At 39.9% G+C, this 13,719-nt stretch overlaps 1 protein-coding gene across 2 annotated transcripts in view; it reads left to right on the top strand.

The window, feature by feature from the left end:
* The window catches only part of HECW2 (HECT, C2 and WW domain containing E3 ubiquitin protein ligase 2), a 432,558-nt gene that overhangs the window by 243,852 nt on the left and 174,987 nt on the right, over window positions 1-13,719 (top strand). The window contains exon 1 of one of the 2 annotated variants that reach the window (XM_070388865.1): window positions 5,323-5,698. The exons of the other annotated variant lie outside the window; for it this stretch is intronic. The gene's annotated coding sequence lies outside the window, so the exon portion shown is untranslated. Of the gene's footprint in view, window positions 1-5,322; window positions 5,699-13,719 lie in introns of those variants that run through there. 2 annotated transcript variants of the gene reach the window in all.

Consider the following 13,719-nt stretch of genomic DNA (forward strand, 5'->3'; position numbering starts at 1 on the left):
CATATGGAAAAATAGTATATTCTTAGAGCTCTAAAATACACATCAGTCAAATAAAAGAGATTCCACTATAGCTGTATCTTTAGTTCATTAGTGGAAATGACTTTTTTTTTTTTTAAAAGAAACACTTATTTGTTTATGCCTTTCAGAGTTTTAGGCACATTATACTGTGTATATGTATTTGTCAGAAAAGTAAGGGTCATTTATTCTTGTTTATGAAAGCAGAGAATCAGAATCCTGGCATTTTGACTTGAATGGGCATTGATAAAGAGATTTCCTTATTCATTTAGGATAAGAAAATCAGTTCTTTGGGGACTGTACTCTTTTCCTAAGCGTAATGATAATTTCCCAGGTAAAACTGCAAAACCATAATGAAGTAATAGGCCCATACTTATCTTTACTGGACTGTGAGTAACCCAGGAATGTTGCGGATGTGAAATTATGCAGGTTATTGGAAAATCTTCCTTTGAGCTTTTCAACCTTGCCATGTGTGCCCTTGATCAAATTACTCCACCTCTCCAAACTGTTTCCTTGTATTAAGGATAGCAACATCTCTCAGAATTGCTGGGAGAACTCTATCAGTTAATGATTCTGAAATATCAGCACAGTTCTTGGCACTGGTGAGTGGTAGGTAGTTATTGCTGGGAATTATATAGCAGTGCAGAATGTGTGGATAAGCTTTGATGTCATGTAAACCCTAGCTTTGAAATTCAGCTGGTTTCTTGCTATGTAAGTAACAGCAAGTAGTTCAATCTGTCACTCCCCCATTTAATTTGTGAAATAGGGATTGTAGTGACAATTCCAGAAGATTATTTTGAGGATAAAATGAGGGAGTGTGTGCCTGGCACATAGAAGTTTCTTAATAGATAGTAGATGATAGCCATTATTATTTTTATTGTATTTGATTGCTACCACTTTCTAAGCTAAATTAAATATATATATATATGTATATGAAAACATGTTTCATATACATGTGTCTCCTTGAGTTTAGATTTGAGGGTTCTCCCCCTGATCTTTTAGCAGCTGTCTCACTTTAAAATTTATTTTCAAAAGCTTTCTGATTTATACACAAGCCAATATGTATTTCCATTGGAAGATTTTGGGAATCCGAAAACAGAGTGATGATGAAATGAGCATTCATCTGGCTGCTTTATGAACACAATGTTGAAGAGAAAGCAGGCAGTTCAAACTGTAGCAGATAGCAGACACTTGCTGCAAGACTTCAATAATGCATATGAGTGATGTCAGACTCAGGCATGCAAAAGGCATAAACACAAAGGAAAATCATAATGGGCTTTTCAGGAAAAGGGTTGTTGCTTCCTGATGTGCTAACCTGGATTCTGTTTTGTGCTTTGGTGCCAGCATAAAGATAGCTGGCAGAGACACTGTTGAATTTTTCCATTGCCAATTTGTATTATAATCTGAGAATTGTGTTTTGCTCTTCTCTATGCTATGCTATGCTATGCTAAGTCACTTCAGTCGTGTCCGACTCTGTGTGACCCCATAGACGGCAGCCACCAAGCCCCCCCCCGTCCCTGGGATTCTCCAGGCAAGAACACTGGAGTGGGTTGCCATTTCCTTCTCCAATGCATGAAAGTGAAAAGTGAAAGCGAAGTTGTGTCCGACTCTTAGCGACCCCACGGATTGCAGCCTACCAGGCTCCTCCATCCATGGGATTTTCCAGGCAAAAGTACTGGAGTAGAGTGCCATTATATTCTGTGAACTTTGGGGAAGTAAGCTACTTTAGTTAAGTAATGTCTTTAATCACTTTATTTAATTTATGTGATTAATTCATTCAGCAGCCACAAATCACAGTTCCACCCACAGCAGCCTTGCTTAGAATGCTGAGAACTGTGATCATCAATTGGCCTTTCAGAACGAGAGCTTAGGAAAGGCAAAAGGGACAGTTTCCATTCCCTTATTCTTAAGCTTCCTTTTCTCTCCCTATACACTGATGCTGAAAATGTCCAGTCTGTTATCTTTCCATGGCCTCATCTTTCCCCCACTATGTGCTCCAGTCACACTGGTCTTCCTTCAGTCTTTGAAAAGGTCATGTTGTTGGATGGACCTAGAGACTGTCATACTGAGTGAGGTAAGTCAGACAAAGAAGGAGAAATATCATGTGACATCCCTTATATGTGGTATCTAAAAAGTATCTTACAAAACAGAAAGAGACTCACGGACTTCGAAATGAACTTATGGTTGCTAGGGTAGGGGTGGGGAGGGATAGGGACTTTGGGAAGTTCATGTCCACACTGCTATATTTAAAATGGATAGCCAACAAGGACCTATTGTATAGCACATGGAACTCTGCTCAATGTTATGTGCCAGCCTGGTGGGAGGAGGGTTTGCAGGGGGAAATGGATACATATATATGAATGGCTGGGGCTTTCCTGGTGGCTCAGATGGTAAAGAATCTGCCTGCAATGCGGGAGACCTGGGTTCGATCCTTGAGTCGGGAAAATCCCCTGGAGGAGGGCACATCAACCCACTCCACTATTCTTGCCTGCAGAATCCCTATGGACAGAGGAGCCTGGTTGGCTATAGTCCATGGGGTCCCAAAGAGTCGGACACAACTGAGCGACTAAGCTCGCATATGTGTATGGCTGAGTCCCTTTGCTGCTCACCTGAAACTACCACAGCGTTATTAACCGGCTATACCCCAATACAAAATAAAAAGTTTAAAGCTTGGGGGAAAAAAAAGGAGAAAATAAATGAATAAACAAATTGCAGAAAAAGAAAAGGTCATGTTGCTTCCCATCTGACGGCTTCTCCACAGCTCTTGGCTATCTGGAAAGAGCTCTCTCTTCTCTTCCATCCCCTCCCCCATTCCTAGTCATCCTTCAGGATTTAGTCCACACACCAACTCCTTGAAGAAGCTTTCTCTTATTCTCTGACCTGGGTCGTGTCCCCAGCTCAGCCATTTCCTTACCACCTTCTCTTTTGCCTTAGTAGCGTGTATCATAATAACAACTAAAGAATTTATGTTTGTTATTTTATGTTTCTCTCTCTTTCTAAAATAGAAGCTCTGCAAGAAAGAGCAGGAGCTGTTTGCCTTGTTCACATATGTTTCCCAGTGCTGGTGCCAGATGATAACATAACAGGCAAAAAAGCTAAGGTATTATATGGATACAAAATTGACATTAATGTGCTTTACCATTTTATTTGTTGCTGTTGTTTTTTTTTTTTTTTTTTGGTGTTTTCTTCAAAGGTGTGATTTAGAGGAAAGAATGGCATATGTAACTTTCAAGGTCTAACACTATTTCCCTTTGGTTGTATCGTCTTATTACAGTAGATTACTGTGAGTGAAGAGGTACTGGCTATGAAAGGGTATATGTGATGGCCTTAAGGCTAAGCTGTAACAGTCATCTTATCTCCCTGGCTCCACTCTGTAAGTTTCTTTCTTGATCAACTTGAGGAGATCTATATTCCATTATGACAAAGTCTTGTGCTGTGAGGAAGAAGATTTCCTTTACATAGGAAAATAGCCTGTCACCCATGAATGTCAGTGACACATGGATGGACCAGAACCTAGAGTTCAGCTAAAGTGGCATATCTGGAAAATGTTACAATATTGGGAAGGCAAGGAATAATGGCTTAGAGGGCCAGAGTGATGGGAGCATCAGGTGGGTCCAGGGACCTGAGAGTGAGCGGAGGTAAGGGTTAAACAGACTTGGGGTGAAAACAAAAGTGCTGACATTGTTGAGAAGACTTATTCATAGGCTGTAGCCATCTTTCATGCCAACAATAGGAAACATACTCATCTTTTCTAGCTTACTTTTTCTAATCTCCTAATGGTGACGGAGGCTGCCTTGGTCCTGATGGCCACCTATTAATCAGTGAGGACACTGGCATTTTCACAGTGTTATTTGAGGGAGGCGGTATATTGTAAAAGAGCTTGGGTTTGGGTCTATTCAGATCTGACTTTAATCCTGGCTATTATCACTTCCTCTCTGTGAGTCTCCGTTTCCTCATCTGTGAAAAGTGAAGAGTTAGTCACTTCAGTTGTGTCCAGCTCTTTTCAACCCCATGGACTGTAGCCCGTCAGTATTCTCTGTCCATGGAATTCTCCAGGCAGGAATACTGAAGTGGTTAGCCATTCCCTTTTCCAGGGGTCTTCCCTGACCCAGAGATTGAACCTGGGTCTCCTGCTTTGCAGGCAGATTCTTTACCATCAGAGCCACCAGGAAGGCCCTTCGTCATCTGTAAAATAGACCTAATAACACCACTGACCTCAGTTTTAAAGCATGGTTTAGAGCATTCATTAGAGACTATTTTTTAAAGCATTTACTATGGTTCCTGGTACAGAGTAGGCATTCCATACCTGCTTGCTATTATTGTTGTTTGCTAGGACACACCCAGAAATCCACAGTGCTTTGCCTTAAGATGTGACTGGGTTTGCATGTCCAGTAGAGGGTGGGCAGGGTGATGGCGGTTCTGGAATACCAAGCTTGCTGTGGTCACTCATTCTATTCCAGAAACAGTCCAAGTTCTGAAGCTTCATGGCAAACTAAGTCTCAGTGGAAAGGAAATTACAGCCACCAAATGTAGCATGGAGCTTAAATCTAGTCTGTCCCACTTCACAGCAAAGCATGTGACAAATGAGGCATCTCATCTTGCTTTCCTGGAAGTTTTGCTGGAAAGAGATGGTCTTGTAGCCTTTGATTGCATTCACCCAATTCAGCCAGTACTTCAAAGTTGCGACAACAGCCCAGTGTGCACAGAGTTTTATGAAGCCCATTTCTCCACTGAAGAACAACACATCTGACTAGAGAGTCTCCCACCACAACTGCTTCCTAGAGTAAGATAGCAGCACCAGCTAAATTGGTAACTGTATCTATTTTTGCGTTAGAAGTAAGGTCTGAAAATAACCTCTGGATTGATAACCACATTTAGGGGTTTTTGTGAAAGCAGTTTGATATATGAAAAAGTTTTAGTGCTTGTTTAGTGTGTGTTTAAAATCACAAATCCACAGACTCCATTCTGGATTGGCTAGGATGCTGTGAGCCTATTTCAGTAACTTAAATGAAGGCTGTATCTGATTAATGATAACAGTAAATTAGACTTCCCCATATAGTGGCCACTCTTTTCTGAGTAAGTCAAACAGAAAACCCCCCTCTCTGTGATAACAGCTTATTGACATCAGGCCACTGTGTGCGTGAGTGTATGTGTGTGTGTGTGTGTATACCCACAGAACTCGTTCTTTGGAATTCTCCCATGGAAAAGCAAAGGAAGGAAGTGAGGGGAGGATGGGGCGATTGCATCCTGTGCTTGACAGGGGCGTGGCCACGGCTGCCTCAGCCTCAGGGACACTGGTTCATGATTGTTTTTTCACTTCGGATGCCTCAACTGTGATAAGTCTTGATGAAAGGCAGTGGCAGCTCTCAGTTCATAGCTGGACAGAAGTCTCCATAGTGGCCTGCCTGAGTCCCACTCAGTATTTCATTTCTAGAACTTCGGGGGAAGAGGAGCAGCAAGAGCTTCAGGAGTGGACCTGCAGCTTCTCCCCACCACATTAGGACTCCAGATCCTCTTAGACTTCGGTTCTGGCCACTCCTATGAATGAAATTGCCAGTGGGCACGCTAGGTGCATTGTTTTAAGGAAAATGAAGTGTTTCTTCCTGTTGCTTCCTAAATCTGATTTGAAATGATGGATTCTGCCCTGGGGAAAGCAGAGATGAACTCTTTGGAATTTTTTGAGGTAAGGTATTAGAAAGTTCTGTGAAATGAATTCCACTGTCTGATTTCCATGTCCAACTGCTTGGGATTTACGTTTCTCTCTGCCTTTCTCTTTGAAAAATTCTTAATACTGTCCATTCTCAGCTTGGTGAGGAACAATTATTAACAAATTATCTGGTGCATTTATCACGTTTAGTCATTTGACATCTCGACATAAGAGATCAGTGCTGGGATTAACGCTTTTGTGAAACTTTTACAAACATCTATACAGTCCCCTCACTGTGAATTTCTAGAGTTTCACTGGTTTTAGATGAATTATTTTACTGTGATGTTAAGTACAGGTTCTACCTACAAGAATGCTTTGAAAATGCCATTAGACTGAGTGAAAATAGATTTCATGACAGGTCATCTGCCTCTGGAATAACAGTGTTTTTGATGGATTTAAAAACTGTTCTCTCTGGGAATGAGATGTTAAAACCGATTTATTTGTAATGTAATATTTTTGTGGAAAAGTATTCATTCATATGAATTCACATTCTAGAGAGTAATGATATAACAATCTTACAAAATAATTGTAACTCAAGAATAAAACCATGTTTTAAAAAGATATTTTCTTGTGGCATCTGTGGCAAACTGGCCAAGTTTTCTATAGACCTTCTGAGTCTGCTATAATTGTTTAGAAACTGAGATGAAGGCAGGGAAAAATTTCAATTCTATTTTAATTTTTCAAATGAAAAAATTTATTTTTTTGGTTACGTACCAAAAATGGTTCTCAAAGGGGTTGGGGATGTTATTTTTTATTGGCATATAGCATATTTAGCATTTAGTGCCTGAGAGCCAGGAATCCTTAACTGTTTGTATAATGTACTGGACAGATACTTACGAAGAATTATCCACTAGAATGCCAGGAGCATCCTTATTGAATAACATGCTCAGTTTAATGAAAAGGAAATTGATGATATAGTAAAGATTCAGGCGAGCAATCTAATTTCTGGCAAGGTTATCAATCTTCTGATAAAGCCATTTTGGGGCAGGACCCAAGGGAGTAGCCCCTTCCTCAAAATTATTCTTTAGAATCAGTAGCAGTAACTGTTCCAGAAAGATTGCTCCCACATGTTCCTGATTTATATTTTCAGAACTCGTTTGGATTAACTCCGACAAGTATCTGGTTCACTTCGGTAAGGGCAATAGCCTTCTTTAAATAAAGTTATCTATTACACTTTCCAGTCCTTATTATAAGTTCTTTTTACTGAGCTTCTTAAGATCAAAGTAGTAATTCACCCTGGACCAAAGGATGGTTTGGTACTAAACATTATATTTTATGACGGTACATTTCCCAGGATCTTCAGTTATCATGTCCAGTGTAAAAGAGACATCCTGAAGGATTTAGAGGTTGCTTTTAAACTTCTTTTAGTATTAGAAGGAATTATCTATGAGTGAGAGCTTAGTGTATTCATAAAAAATAATCAGAGGAAAGAAAAGGAGGATATGTAGTCAAAATAGTGCGATTTCTGGTGACTTTTTAGGCACACAGTGGGTGACAGAGATTCCTAAGTTGGAACTGTATTCAGTCTTGGATTTACTGTGTATGGAGATGAGGGTGCCTCTGCCCGTTTCTTTCTTTCTTTCCTTTTTTTAATACTTAATTGGCTGTGCTGGGTCTTTTAGGTGTAGCCTGTGGGAGCTAGTTCCCTGATCAGAGACCAAACATGGACCCCTTGCACTGAGAGTACAGAGTCTTAGCCACTGGACCACCAGGGAAGTCCCTACCTGACTTTTTTTAAAGCCAGGCTTAAAGCTCATTGAAAGAGCTTTCAGCTTTGAGTGACCCTCTCTCCAAGAACTAGGCAGATACTCTATGTGGGAGAATGTGCTACATGGCATAGTACGTGGCATAATGTGCTATTAATATCACTGTACTGTTGCTGCCTGATCATTTGGCATCCTTTGTCTAAGAAAGAAGAATTTCCAAAAACATATAAATAAGTATGCTTTTTTGCTTTAATTGTATTTTTGAAAAATCAGAATAAAATAGTTTCTTTAAAGGAAATACATTTAAAAAGTTAAAACTAAATAAAGTTGGGAAATTGTGCTTTCTGAGTATTAAAGACATAGCTCTTTTTAAAAAGGATGAAATAGATTTAGAAACCTAGACATGTGGCTCCTAGTATATACCAGTTTCACATTCTATACATATGTCCTCCCTATAGAGTTCTGAGCTAGGAGTGCTAATATCATTTTATGGAAGAAAGAAATGGAGTATTTGCAGTTTTAAGACTTGCCCAAGGTCATACAGTAAATGGGAAAAATGGACTTTAAACTTAGGTCTGCTATTTTATGAAGTTCTAGGATCTTAGCATCACCTAGCAGCCACAGCCTGGTAATATGGTTATCACGCAGTATAGTACTTTCATTGCACCTGTAATAAATGGTATGTACCTAAAAACAAAAAAAAACATACTTCTATTGGTGAATAGAGGGTCCTTGTGGACTAACTGCTAGTGACATATTAAATATGCTGCATTAAGGATTTTGTTGAATTACTAAGTGATAGAGAATCAGAACTTTCTGTATTTGTTGATTAATGTTGAATGTGGGGATAGTTGGATTTTCAGGAGTTGTTTGAATAAAGAAGGGGGAAGGAGGAGAATGGTGAACTTAGTGAGGGTGATGGTTGGGCTTGGAGAGAGTTTAGAGGCAGATGAGTCACCTCCCAGGGTCACTGGATTGAAGAGCCTGGAATTGGTTCAGAGCCTTGTGCTCTAAGGGTGGATATTTATAGCTTCGGTGGCTCTGTCTGCACAGGAAAGATGGCGATGGGAGGAAGGTCATGTTTAGGTTATGGCTCCAAGGCTTGTGCTGGGCCTGGGCCTAAAACATCATGGTGCACCATCCTCTCTATCCTTGTACAATGTACTCTGTACACTGCAGCCAAAGGATTTTTTTTTATTAGATGCAGATCATGTCACTTTCCTGCTTTGAATTCTCCAGTGACTTTCCATTATCCTCCAAGTGAAATCCAGACTCTTCACTGTGGTCTAGATAGATGGTGTGGCATAGCATTGAGAAGTGTGGCTTCTGGAGCAAGATAGCCTGGGTTCGCGCTGCACATACTAGTTTTGGGATTTGTAATGCATTTCTTAACTTCTTTGTGCCTTAGTTTCCCTATTATTAAAAATCTCATAATGATACCTCAAAGGATTGTTAGAGGTTGCAATGAGTTAATAAGGCAACACAGTAGAACAATGCCCAGTGCAAGGTAAACTCTCTAGTGTTTATTACTATCCATGTCTACAAGCTGGCCCTGCCCACCTCTCCCAGTTCATCTTCTCCTACTCTCTGCTTCATCATTCACTCTGCTTCGCTTTATTGTTCCTGGGAACGTGGAGGGCTTGTCCTGTGTCAGGGTGCTTGGATTTTCCTTTGTTGCAAATCTCCCAGTTGAAAACATTCTCACTTCATTCATGGCCCTGTTCAAATGTTTCCCTCAACAGCCAATGGAAAATAGTATTCTTCCACCAACCTCACTCCCCTCCTGCTCCCTGGCTGTATTTCTTTAAGTCATGTTACCACCACCTGACTTTACATTATATCTACTATACTACCGGGCATGCACATTATTTTGTGTTTGATTATTCATCGCTTTCCCCACTGGACCAAAGTCTACACAAGGACAGGGACTTTGACTCTCCTATTCCCCCTCAAATGCCTGTCACTTAGAATATGGCCTGCCAGAGAGGGTTTGCTCAGTAAATATCAGTTCACTTCGGTTCAGTAGCTCAGTCGAGTCCAACTCTTTGCGACCCCATGAACTGCAGCACGCCAAGCCTCCTTGTCCATCACTAACTCCTGAAGTCCACCCAAACCCATGTCCATTGAGTTGGTGATGCCATCCAACCATCTCATCCTCCGTTGTCCCCTTCTCTTCTGGCCCTCAATCTTTCCCAGCATCAGGGTACTTTCAAATGAGTCAGCTCTCTGGATCAGGTGGCCAAAGTATTGGAGTTTCAGCTTCAACATCAGTCCCTCCAGTGAACACCCAGGACTGATCTCCTTTAGGATGGACTGGTTGGATCTCCTTGCAGTCCAAGGGACTCTCAAGAGTCTTCTCCCACACAACAGTTCAAAAGCATCAGTTCTTCGGTGTTCAGCTTTCTTTCAGTAAATATGTGTTGAATTAATTTTGAATTTCATTTCCACCATCACTTCTGTAATTGTTTTCTTTCTGTTTTTAGGCCTTAAAGTCTCCCTTCTAACTTTTGTTAGCCTGTCATAGTTTTGCCTCAAATTATGGACCTTTAGAAAAATATCATTTACCTACTATTTCTCATGAAAGTTCTTTAATAATAGGAAGTTTTGTTTTAACCTGTAAGCTTGGGTACCAGGAAGGGAATTGTGGTATTTCAGTGTCATTGTTACATAATATTCCTAAAGTGGATCTTGTGCCAAGGTGTTTACCAAGATACCATATGCTGACCATGCTTGACCCTTTAAAGGAGTTTAGGCTTACATTCTCATTGTAAAAGTATAATTGCTGGAGGAAATATAGCCATGCAAACTGTTAGGGAAAATTATGTACTGACAGCAGTGTATACTTCATTTTTAAGTCTCAAATTTTACAGAGTGCCTAATTCCTGCTTATATTTCTAACATGAAATTGACTAAAACTATTACAAATTGCATATTTTTTTACAATGATATTTATTATAAATTTTTATAATAGCCAAATAAAATAGAGTATTTGATGTAAGTAAACTTTTAGTGATTTTTCCATTTGATGTATTATCAAGGAATTTGAGTTCCTATAGGAAAACATTCAGCTGAGGAAAAAGATAAATCTTAATTTAGAAATGCTCTGAAAGTCTTCATCAGGAAAAAATCTTGTTTAATATGTTTCAAAGACCTTTGTGAGAAATTGATCATGTGTTCTGAGGAAAGCTAATTCATCTTTTTGTGCATTGGTGTGACAGCCTGTAAGATATAAACAGAGTTGAATGTCAACTAGGCGTATCACTGTGATTGAATTAATACAAAATTATAGTTATATAGATTGAGAGTTTAAGTAAATTGATCTTGTTAAGTTAGTGGAATAGAACTTAGCAATATTGTCCTTGGTTTTCTCTATTTTGAAAAAGACATAGATCTCTTTAAAAAAGGTTTTATGCAGTCCTTGGTGAGAATTTTTTTCCTCCTTTGTATATTTTAACAGTATAATACTGATATTCACTTAATGCTATAGCATCATAATTAAAAGAATATATGAAGACATCTCTTACTCAACTAAATATGAGCACCTACTATGTGCCAGATATTGTTCCAGTTACTTAATATACATCAGTAAACAGAATAGACAAAAGTTCTTGACCTCGTGGGGTTTACCTCTTGGAGAGGAAGACAGTATACAAATATATAGATTATATACTGTGTTAGATAGTGATAGGGTTTTGGAAAGGAAATTGAGTAGGGTAAGATACTCCAGGAATGCTAGAGGCAGTCAGGGTAGATTTCATTGAGATGGTTATGTGCAAGCAAAAAAGAAAAATGATTTAAGGAGAGGACTGATCCATATGGATATATGGGGGGAAAGTTTCAGACAAATACATCCTGAGGCAGAATCCTGAACAGAACTTTGAGGATACTGCAGAGGAGGAAAAAAAATGTTCCTCTATTCTCTTAGGTTTGGCTACCAGGCCTGCAAATTAGACTGACAGAAGACAGATTAAGAGGAAAAAGGATACACAAATTTTAATAACTGTTAAAATTTTTATTTCTACTTACACGAAGCCTTCTTGTACATGAAGACCAGAAAGAGTGATTAAACTTGGGCTTATATGCTACTTTAACAAAGGGCAATAAATTGTGGAGACGTAACTAGACAAAGGGAGTAGGAGTTGGCTTCTAGGAGTGGTAAATTGTGGGAAGGTAAATATATGGGGGGAACTACTGGCAGATAAGGGTTTTTAGGAAGGTTTGTTATGCAGACTGAAGCTAGATCCTTCTCCTTTGGTGAGAAGTGATTGAGTCATTTTACTCTTTCTAGTATGGAAGAAGAAGACTTTAGAGATGAAAAATTGGGTCTTGCTTTTAGATTTAAAGAAGAGAGCAGAAAGCTAGTTACTTTTAGCTCAGTGACATATTTTGGCATGGTGTACTTGGATCCCCTTCACTATCAGGGAGTCCATTGTGGCTGGAGTGGATAGAGTGTGTACAGGGGCAGAGTAGGGAAAGATGAACTCAGAGCTGTAATTTTTTGAGGGGTGGAGACCGGGGCTGCCAAGTCCTGTAGGACACTGTTCACCTCTGTAAAGACTTTGAATTTTACTCTGAAAGAAATAGGGATCCATTTTTTACATGTAAACATTATGCAGGCACGTGTGTCTGACTCTTTGCGATCCCATGGACTGTAGCCTGCCAGGCTCCCCTGTCCATGGGATTCTCCAGGCAAGAATACTGAAGTGGGTTGCCGTTTCCTTCTCCAGGGGATCTTCCTCACCCAGGGATTGAACCTGTGTCTCCTGTGTGTCCTGCTTTGGCAGGCGAGTCTTTAACCACTACACCACCTGGGATGCCTGTGTTTAAAATGAATTCTTCTATAAACCCTCTCTGACTGAAACTCTTGGGAGGTATTTACTGAAATGAGTCCAAGTATTTCTTCTCACTGATCTGTTGGTGGTTCCCTCACTCCTTCCTTGTCAAAATAAGGGTTTAACTGACTAGTTTAGGATCAGGTATTTTATATAGGAAGTTGCTTAGCAGGGCCTCCAGCCTCTGCCCAGCATGTATGGAGGTCTGAATGTTGAGGAGACCTCAGGGGTATGGTTTAGGACTTGGTTATAAATTATGTCACCCAGCATGGATCTACCGAAACACGTAATTTGGATTGAGCTCTACCACTCCTGGTGAGGCCTCCTGTAGAGACAACAATAACACACTTCTCTCATACTGTGGGTGTGTATGGCATTGAATCAGTATATGCACCCCACTCCACTCCCCATCCCCATGCCAAATGCTCCCTTGTTCCCTTGCAGGCAGTGAGACACAGACTTCCGTGCAAACATCCCCAAGGGCAGACCTTTCCCTCCTGTAAACGTATCTTCTCAGCCCCTGTTGCTTTTTCTGTTCTGTAATGTGCTACTGTCTTTTTCTCTCATTTCCAGCACATTATAATCAGCAAAACTTTCTGGTCTCTCTGAGAAAAATGCCATTCAGATAGTTCCAAAGCCACAGTCACCAGTGGGGACATTCTCATTTGATAACAGGGTATCATCATTGCAGTCTCTAAATATGTCTGATATACACACTCTTTTTTCTTTTTTCCCCACTCAGAGAGGGTGTTAGTGTACAGAATTGGGAATCTAGGGACATCGGGTTAAAAACAAATGTAAAGTGTGCCCATTCATGAGGCAGTTTGTTAGGGAATTCTCATAGCGCTTAGTAAGACTGGTGCTCTCTTTGGTACAATCAGTGGTAGAGTCACCCCTTCCCTGCAGCTTAGTTCAAATCTCAGTCATTATCAGAGTTTTCCTCTCACATAACTTGCCTAGCACTTGCAGGTAAATTTGCAGAGTTTTAACAGTCACACAGCCCCTGTGAAGGTGTGTTTTTGCCCAGGTCTAGAATGATCATTTTGTTTCAAATTGTATTAATAGTTTAGGATTGCTTTCTAAATCCCAAATCCTAGACAAGGCATCTAATTTCTGAGTGTAGCTAGAATAAATTGAGGCTCCTTTATGATCTTATCTAGGATGTAGGGATATTCAATTTGTATCCCAAAGTAATTTTACATTAATTTAGATGTTTATGACATTTTATGAGAAAATATAGGGAGCAATTGCTTTGGAGCAGAAGAAAATTTGTAAGCATCATTTTTCATCTCTGGCACAGTCTGTCATATGGCATCTTTCTCACAAAATTTCTCATCTTTTTTCAATTCCCCTAGATTGGCTGATAGAAATGTGAGGACTTTGAATACTTTTTTTTGTTCCTGTTTTATCTCCAGTACTGTATGGAGGTTTTAGAAATATTAATATAGACATAGAAACA

This window comes from Bos mutus, chromosome 2 (genome assembly GCF_027580195.1).
Source record: "Bos mutus isolate GX-2022 chromosome 2, NWIPB_WYAK_1.1, whole genome shotgun sequence".
NCBI lineage: Eukaryota > Metazoa > Chordata > Mammalia > Artiodactyla > Bovidae > Bos > Bos mutus.